The sequence below is a fragment of the Arachis hypogaea genome, chromosome 15, assembly GCF_003086295.3.
Source record: "Arachis hypogaea cultivar Tifrunner chromosome 15, arahy.Tifrunner.gnm2.J5K5, whole genome shotgun sequence".
NCBI lineage: Eukaryota > Viridiplantae > Streptophyta > Magnoliopsida > Fabales > Fabaceae > Arachis > Arachis hypogaea.
The window spans coordinates 16,150,493-16,160,348 of record NC_092050.1 but is presented as its reverse complement, the minus strand read 5'-3'; positions in this window follow the sequence as shown (position 1 = coordinate 16,160,348).

Genomic DNA, 9,856 nt, shown 5'->3' with positions numbered 1-9,856 from the left:
TGATTCAATTATTCCATACCAGAACACTAACCTAAGTTTCTCCTCAAACCTATGTTAATGTTGTAGTTAGGTGCATAAAGAAATAATTTTCATCATCCTATATTGTATGTATGCCGTTTATAGCATCTAAATAGTAACCAAGATGTGACAATTTAAAGCATTTCAAGTACTTGATTCAAGAAGTAATAGAAAATGTCTTTAAAGATTTAAAATCTGTTGAGTTAAGAATACAATTAATTTAATGATGATGACAAACATTGATTTATTGGGTTATATACCCAATTAGGTTTAATTGTTTCATTTAGTGTTGCAGGCCCAAATTTGTTTAAGATGCAGCCCAAACCAATGAGGCATAATGCACTCAAGTGTGCTGAATCGATATTGATCCACAAACCAAGCCTAATGTCAACCAAGCTTTAGTGAATCAAACCTAAGCTAAGCTTCTCTTGTGCATTGCGGGTAAACATAAGAGAGAGAGAGCTTCATCTTCGAGCTCACACTCCAGAGAAGAAAGAAAGAGAAAGTGAATTAAGAAAGCAATGTCCAATCACACTAATCAAAAGCATGTTAAGCTAAGTCAGAGGTTAAGGGTAAATAATTTTTATTTGCATGCAAGTTGATTTCTTCACATCTTCTCCTACTCTCTGTAATGCCATTTTGGGAAAGATGAAGAAAATGGTCGTTGATTATCTCTACTATTAATCAATGGCTTAAATTGTTACTTGGAGCCAAAGCACAATTTCAAGGGTTTGAATTTGGGATTATCACTGAGCAAGCCTATCTCTGATGCCCTTCCCTCCTCGGTCAAGCCAACATCCAGATTTAAAATTCCTAATTTTTGGGTTTGATTGATGAAAAAGAAGAGAAGAGCTCAACATGCCCAAGGACCAAGAAGTTGACTTTGAAGAAACCCTAATCGTGGCTCTTACTAAGGTACAAAAAGGGAAAATGAACTTCATTGGAGTGCAAGGAGAGAGAACCCAAGAGAGAGAAAGCAAAGAGTGAATCCTCACTATTGAGTTTGAAGTATTGGAAGCATTGCACTTACACTAAAGGGAGCACTCCGCCAAGATGAAGAACAAGGTTATGAGTTCAGATGCTGGGTTCAATACATAGAGTCAAGGTTGTGAATCATTATCTCCTTTTTATTATTTTGTATTTCAGTTTCAATGTATATCTTTCTTTGTATTCTGTCTAAGGTAAAAGGCAAGAAAGAGAGGCATTGAGAAAAAGTCATAGAGTAAAAAAGGCCAAGAGAAACACTTGAGAGAAAAACCAAGAGTGATTTCAGATTTCTTTTGGTTGTATTTTTTGTTTTGTGTCATGTACCTGAGAGGTATCCCTTGCAAAGTTAGGTAAGCACTTAGTGTGGTGAGTCTAGGTATTTGCATAGCCAAATCAAGTCTATGTTGAAGCTTGTGAGCCCATATAGGATTACGTTGAGTCCTAGGAAATTGGTGTATGTAATACTTGGATTGATAGTGAAAATTCTACCAACGTTGTAGTGGAGACTGGATGTAGGTTGTATTGCACAAGGCAACTGAACTAGGATATATGGATATGTCACATTCTTCCTTTCTGCTTTAGTTATATTTTTCTAGTTTTTATGAGACAAAATAAAATTGTCTCCTATATAATCTGCTGTGCAGACCAAACAGTAGCCAAGTTTAATTTATGGTTTTAAGACTCACTTTATCAAAGTTAAAGAAGGTCATAGGTTCAACCCCCCTTCTTTAAGCCTTCTGGAACCTTCAATTGGTATCAAAAACCAAGGTCTCAAGAATCAAGTTTAATAGCTTGGAGCAAAGGTCCAATGGTGAACAACTTGGGCACAACCATAGTGGCCTACACGCTAACAAAGGGTTAGTCAAATAACAGGCATCCCTTCTTCAATGGGAAGAATTACGCTTACTGGAAAAAAGGATGCAAATCTTTATTAAATTAATTGATTATAACATATGGAGGATAGTTGTGAGTGGTCCCAAAATTCTAACAAAGACTAGTGCTGATAGAGTGGTGACTCCAAAAGAGGAAGCTGAATGGAATGATGATGACAAAAAGAAGGTGGAGCTGAATGCTAAAGCTATCAAATTGCTACACTGTGCTATCAGCTTCGAGGAGTACCGAAAGGTGTCTAGATGCAAGACGGTAAAAGAAATCTGGGAGAAACTCCAGATCACACACGAAGGCACCAAATAAGTCAAAAAAATAAGGATTGATATGCTGCGAAAAGAGTATGAGATGTTTACCATGAAGGATGGAGAAAGCATTGATAACATGTTTGAGAGATTCTTAATCATCATCAACTGCCTTGATGCTATGGGTTTAACACACACTGAACAAACTCTAGTGAGAAAGGTCCTTAGAAGCCTTACAAAAGAGTAAGAAACAAAAGCCACTGTCCTAGCTGAGAGTAACAACCTGAGCCCACTAACCTATGATGAGCTAAGAGGGAAACTTCTAGCTTATAAAACCACACACACAAGCCAAGACACAAAGAAAAAAGGAATAGCCTTAAAATCAACAGTAGAACCTGATGAGAGTGAGTCTTGTGACAGTTTTTCAGATGACGAACTTGTGTTTTTTCTAGGAAACTAAGAAAGCTAATGAGGAACAAAAGCAGGCACAAAGGATCAAGCTCAAAGGAGTACAAGAAGGATTTGAGCAAGGTAATATGTCACAACTGCAAGGAGGCTGGACATTTCAAATTCATCTGCCCTAAGATAAAAAAAAAAGGAGGACAAGGCAAAGAAAGAAAAGAAGAAAGTGCTCATGGCCTCTTGGGAGGATTTAGAAAATGATTTAGATGAGGAAGAGGACACCAAATATGAAGCTCAAGTCTGTTTTCTAGCCGGTGAAGATCAATTAGATGAGGTAAACTACTATGACTTGTCTATGGATGATTTACATGTAATTGTTGATGATCTCACTCACCATTCTGAGAAATTGCTGAATAAATATAACAAATGCAAATCTGAAAATGAAGTATTGAAAGATGAGAATGATTTCTTGAAAAAAAAAGTGAAGGAGACCGAATGTGCTATTGATCTTATTGAAGAAAATAAGTTTTTAAAATCTAAAATTGAAAAACTTAAAAGAAAGCACATAGTTGATCCTTCTCAAGAACTTGTTGCTGAAAATGAAAGATTAAATAAAATTATTAAAAAGTTGAATTGTGATTTAGCAAAGTTTGCTCATAGTTCAAGCAACTTGGACAAACTACTTGCAAGTCAAAGACCATTGTTTGAAAAATCAGGTTTGGGCTATGTGACAAAAGAGGATGCAGTTTTGGAAAAACCAATTGCAAAATTCATGGCGTCTTCCACAAAAACAGAAACCAATTTTGATAAATCTGGTCTTGGACATTTTACCAACAATAATGCTACTTTTGAACAGCCATATTTTGATAAAATAGCATCATCCTCAAGAACTGAACCTCTTCCAAACAGGTCAGGTATGGGCTACTTGTCAAATAATTAGGTTACTTTCAAAAGACCACATTTTTTCAAAAGAACCTCTTATTCAAGAAGTCCGTTTGCCTCTAAAAATTCTGATTTGAAACCTTTTGAAAAAGTTGCTAATACAAAAAATGAATTTGTCAAAAGAAATGCACCCTTCTCAAGAAACAGAAAATTTCACTCTTTTAATCATTATCAATGTAACAACCCACAATTTTGAAAATATAAATATAAATATAAATAAGTTATAATTCATTTCATAAATTGGAGTTCCTTATTTTTAGAAATTATTTTATTATAAGTAATTGAATTAATTTTATAACTATTTGAATTCAATCAAATTCATATTCTTTTATATATTTTTGTTATGTACCTTTGTGGTTAAGTGGTTTAAAATAAAGAATCTTCATTTTCTTAATTAAAACTTTCGGTTTGTATTCGCAAAGGTTCAATATTAAATAAATATAGTATAAAATTAAAGGAGTAGAGGTAGGTGACGCCGGACTTTTAGTGCGATCATGAGGTGCTAAAAGTTAGGGTGTTATAATCAACATCAAAGCCTCAATTAATTTCAGCAACAAGCACACAGAAATCATTGTTTTAATGACAAGAAACCTGGTCACTCTTACTCCCAATGCTTTATTGACAAAAGAAGAGTAGGAAACCAAACATATAAGGTTATTTGTGATTTTAATGCACTTGGACAACCTAGATAGATTAACTTCAAAGGATCTAAATTAGTTTGGATACCTAAGGTTACTTAAGAGTGTTTGCAGATTTGTCTGGCATCCAAGAAGAAGAAAGACATGTGGTACTTGGATAGCAGATGCTCAAGGTATATGACGGGAAGGTCAACTTTCTTCATCAAACTCAACAAGTATGATGGAGGATTTGTGATCTTTGGAGATGGTGGCGAAGGTAAAATCATTGCATTTAGAAAAGTAGGTAAAGATCATTCTACCTTTATTGATGATGTCTTTTTGGTTGATAGTTTAAAGCATAATCTTTTGAGTATTAGCCAATTGTGTGATTTGGGTTACTTGGTGATATTCAAAAGACTAGAATGCCGTGTTGTGAGTGAAAAGACAAATGAAGTATTGTTTGTTGCTAATCATTGTGATAATGTGTATGGCCTCACTCTTGATGAACTAAAGAATCAAAATGTAACTTGTTTACATTTTAAAGAATCTGAAAAATGACTATGGCACAAGAGATTGGGTCATGCTAGCATGTTTCAAATTAACAAGCTAATTAAAAAGGGTTTGGTGAAAGGTCTTCCTTTGATCAAATTTGACAAAGACATCACTTGTGATGCATGTCAAATTGGAAAACAAATAAAGAGTTCTTTTAAATCAAAGGAAGACATTTCCACTAAAAGACCACTTTAGTTGCTACATATTGATCTCTTTGGTCCAACAAGAACTCAAAGTTTGGGTGGTAAACATTATGGCTTGGTGATTGTGAATGATTATACTAGATTCGGTTGGATTTTGTTTCTTACTCATAAAAATGATGCTTTTTCAGCATTTGAGGTTTTTATCAAAAGAATTTAAAATAAAAAGGATTTAAAGATTGCTTCTATTAGAAGTGATCATGGTAAAGAATTTGAAAATCAATCTTTTGAATCCTTTTGTGATGAATTTGGAATATCACAAAATTTTTCTTGTCCAAGAACACCACAACAAAATGGTGTTATTGAAAGAAGAAATAGAAGCATTCAAAAAATGGCTAGGGCCATGCTATGTGAAAGTGATGTTCCAAAATTCCTTTGGGCTGAAGCTGTTAATACGGCTTGCTACATTTTAAACAGAATAATCATTAGAAAGTTTTTAAAGAAAACCCCTTATGAGCTTTGGAAAGAACACCTACCAAATTTGAATTATCTTCATGACTTTTGATGCAAATGTTTTGTCTTAAACAACAAAGAAAATTTAGGAAAATTTGATCCAAAAGCATATGAGTGTTTATTTGTAGGTTATTCCACAATTAGCAAAGCTTATAGAGTTTACCATCAAGATGCTAGAGTTACAGAGGAGTCCATACATGTTACTTTTTATGATACTAACATGGTTCAAAGTATTTTGGAAGACTGTGATCTAAGAAATCAAGTGGAGAGTAATGCCAATGAAGCCCAAAATCAAGAAAAAAAAATTCTGGGCAACCTAATTCTGAACCTGCTGCTGCAGAAGATTCTAAGGAGATACTTTTGTTTTATCTCCTAAAACTGGCAAAATCCATGGGAATACCAGTTCCATTGATCCCACCTTAACCGAATATATTCCTAAGTCCTCAAGACCCCATGAATGGAGATTTTTGAAGAACTATCCACAAGAATTTGTCATTGGGGATGTCTCTCAAGGTGTCAAAACTCGATTCTCCACTAAAAAGGCATCTGAAGATTCAAACGTGGCCTTTCTATCTCAAATTAAGCCTCAAAACATCTAAGAAGTACTTAATAACCCTTCTTGGGTAAAGGCTATGGAGGAAGAACTTCTACAGTTTGAAAAGAATCAAGTTTGGATATTTGTTCCTAAACCAAATGGAAAGAAAGTGACCAGCATCAAGTGAATTTTTAGGAACAAATTGGGTGAAAATGGAGGCATTGCTAGAAATAAAGCTAGACTGGTAGCACAAAGATACGATCAAGAAGAATGGATAGATTTTGATGAATCCTTTGCTCCAGTGGCCCGAATGGAAGCTATTAGGCTTCTTCTAGAATATGTTGTCCATTGTGGCTTTAAATTGTTTCAAATGGATGTGAAATATGTATTTTTAAATGGAGTCATTGATAGAGAAGTGTATGTGCCTCAACCACCTGGTTTTGAAAATAAAGAGCATCCAAATCATGTTTTCAAACTTTCAAAAGCTCTTTATGTATTAAGACAAGCTCCAAGAGCATGGTATGAAAGACTTAGTTCTTTTCTTTTGAAAAATAATTTTCAAAGAGGCACCACGGATACTACTCTATTTATTAAGAACTTTAATGATTCTTTTATTCTAGTCTAAATTTATGTTGATGATATAATATTTGGATCAGCAAATGAATCATTCTGTTCTAAATTTGAAAAACCCATGACAAGTGAGTTTGACATGAGTATGATGGGTGAACTTAATTTCTTCCTTGGACTTTAAATTAAACAAACTGAAAATGGAACATTTATTCACCAAAAGAAGTGTGCCAAGGAATTAGTTAAGAAGTTTGGTATGGAGAATACCAAACCCATGAAAACTCCCATGCACTATAACTCTAAGTTAGACAAGGGTGAAACTGAAAAAGATGTTAATGAGACTAGGTATAAAGGAATGATTGGTTCTCTTATGTACTTAACATCCTCTCGACCTGATATTGTGCAAAGTATTAGAATTTGTTCAAGGTTCGAATCACAATCGAAAAAATCACTTCTTTCTGCAGTTAAAATGATCATTAGATATGTTCATGGCACATCCAACTTTGGTTTGTGGTATCCTAGGACTGATGAGTTTTCTGCAGTGGGTTATTGTGATACAGATTTTGCCAGAGACAAAGTAGATAGAGAAAGTACATCTGGCATATGTTGTTTTCTGGGAAGATCTTTGAATGTCTGGTCAAGCAAGAAGCAGTCCATAATGGCTCTTTCCACTGCTAAAGCTGAATATATTGCTGCTTCCTCTTGTTGTTCTCAGTTGCTTTGGTTGAAAACTCAACTTGCTGATTATAAGTTGAATGCTGATAACATTCCCTTGTTGTGTGACAACATGAGTGCCACAAATATTTCTAAAAATCCAGTTTTGCACTCAAGAACTAAACATATTGAAGTGAGGTTTCACTCAATAAGGGAACATGTCCAAAAGGGCAATATTAGTATTCAATTTGTTAAATCAGAGGACCAATTAGCTAATATATTCACCAAACCTCTGGCTAGAGACAGATTTTGTAAATTAAAAACTAATTTAGACATTCTAAATCATGATTTCTTATTTTAGCATCGCTGACGTGCAAATTGATATTTTTGTCTCTTAGGTCGGGAGGAGACAATTCTAGGCAAATGATGAGCCATTTTCCTGGATCTTAGTTTCTGGGGTTAGTCTCGAGTTCTGAATCATGTGGGCCAACCTTCAGTTCATATTTCTTGTGGCTCATTGTGTTTCCTTAAACACTACCACCTTTGGGCCAAATGAGTGTTACATTTATTTTGTGGGCTTTTCTAGTTTGTCTTTTGTTAAAATATTTTTCTTTTAAATTTGTTATATTTTCTTTATTTATATTATCTTAAATGAAACCTTTTCAACATGATGTCAAGTATTTTCAAAGGGTTTTCATAGGTTCTGCACATGCATGTTTTCAAGAAACATTTTACTTGTAGTAGTTACCAAACTTCTCTCTTCATAACTTCTTGCATAACCTCTTCGGTTTCTCCTACTACCATCATTTTTTTTATAAGTGCAAAATCCTTGTTTCACATTAAGATGAGAAAGAAAACTGTCACTCGAAGAATTGCCCTTTCCCAACTTCCTAACTTCCCATAATCCCAGAGAAACCTAGAGCCTCCTCATGTACCAAAGATCCTACCTTTACTCCTTCCCCCACTCTATCGCTCTCTCCGCCTCGCACTGATCCAATGGCAAAAACAAAAACAACTCTAAGATACCCTTCGTCTTCTAAGCCATCTGCTCCACAAAGTGCTCCCTCTCGTCCAAGCACTTCAAAGGGGAAGCGTCCTGCCGTAGAGGAACCTACTCTTGAACCTTCAAGACAAAAGCCGAGGTCAGTTCCTCAGCTTCCTCAAAGAGGTAATCCTCACATCCCTCTTCAATTAGTTAAGGAACCTCACAATATTGATCATTTGCTCACAAATCTTCCTTTATGACCTTTCACTCCAACTACAACCCTCACCGTTTTTGCTCTGCCATGAACCATGACTTTTATCAAGGTGTTGTTGTTCACCGTCCCATATGCCCCACATTCTTGGCTGACTTACCCAATCTGAAAAAGAAAGGTTTTGCATTTGTTAAAAATCTTGAATTTATGGACTGGAATCAATTTTTCAAAATCAAAAAGCCTATTTATCCAGATTTAGCTCGGGAGTTTTATGCAAATCTGACATACCATAAGGGAACCATTCATTCTTATGTGAAAGGTCGGGAACTTGTTTTGAATAGTGAATCTATAAGTGGCTCCCTTGAATATACTGATGTTGGTGTGTGTGCTTACACTTCAGAAAAATAGGATGAGGGGTTGGGTGTGTCATATAAAGATATTCTGGCTCATGTGTTTGAGAATATCTCTCTGATTGATGGTTTTACTCCTACTCATAGAGCCGTTGGCCCTTCTCATACTCAATTGCATCGTATAGTGAACCACATAATTCTACCTCAAAGTGGCTCATATCAGAGGGTGTCTTTTTGTGAAACATTGATTTTGTATGCTATCATCACTAAAACTAAAATTTCTTTTGCATATTTAATGGTGAGACATATGTTTGATTGCATAAGGAGTGACAAAAATGTGGATCTCCCTTATGGCATATTTTTAACCTGCATTTTTGAACAATTTGTGTTGACGTTTCAAATGAATCATATGAAAATAGACACTCAATCACTCATATCTAAAAGGAGGTGGTTCAGTGAAATAGCAAAAGAAAAGGGCAACAAGAACTAAAAAGGTTGTCATTGATGATGATGATGAGCTAGATGACATCCCTCCTCCTTCAACTTCAACTGGTCACAAATCACTCCTTTACTGAGTTGTCAAAGATGTTCTACAGAAATTTGTGAACCTGTCCAACCATCTAATCTCTACAAGCCAACAAGAGAGGAAGCTTGCGGTGAGAAATGAGAATGCCCTCAGAAAATTAAGAGACTGAGTGGTTGTCCTTCTGAAGTATATAGACAACATTAATGAGGATGACACTATGGCCCCTGATCAAGAGGAACCACTTGATTCTGAGGAGGATGGCTCGGATGCTTGAGGATGTCCCTAGTTGCTGGTTTTTGTTATTTGACTCTGTGTTTCTTGGAACAATTTAGTTTGTTTTTCAATACTATTTATGTTTTGGATGACTGTAATCTCTAACAACAATTCGGTTTGCAACTATTTTCTTAATTCGGTTAATATATTGCTTTTGTGCTAACATTTTTTGCAGGGTCGAATTGCTTCTGGTATCTCCCTTGATGACAAAAGAGGGAGTAGTAGAATAAGTTTTTGGGTTTGATAGTTTTTTTTTTATTTTGATGCAAGTGATATGTTTCGTTTGAAAATGATCTGAGCATACTCTGTTTTTGAATTGGTTAATTTTATCATGCCCTGTTTCAGTTTTATGCTCTATTTTGGAATGATTAATTTTCTTGTGCTATGTTTTAGAATTCTTGACGATTGATTTATTTCTTGATAACTTTTGCATGATTTTTTAACAAGTGTT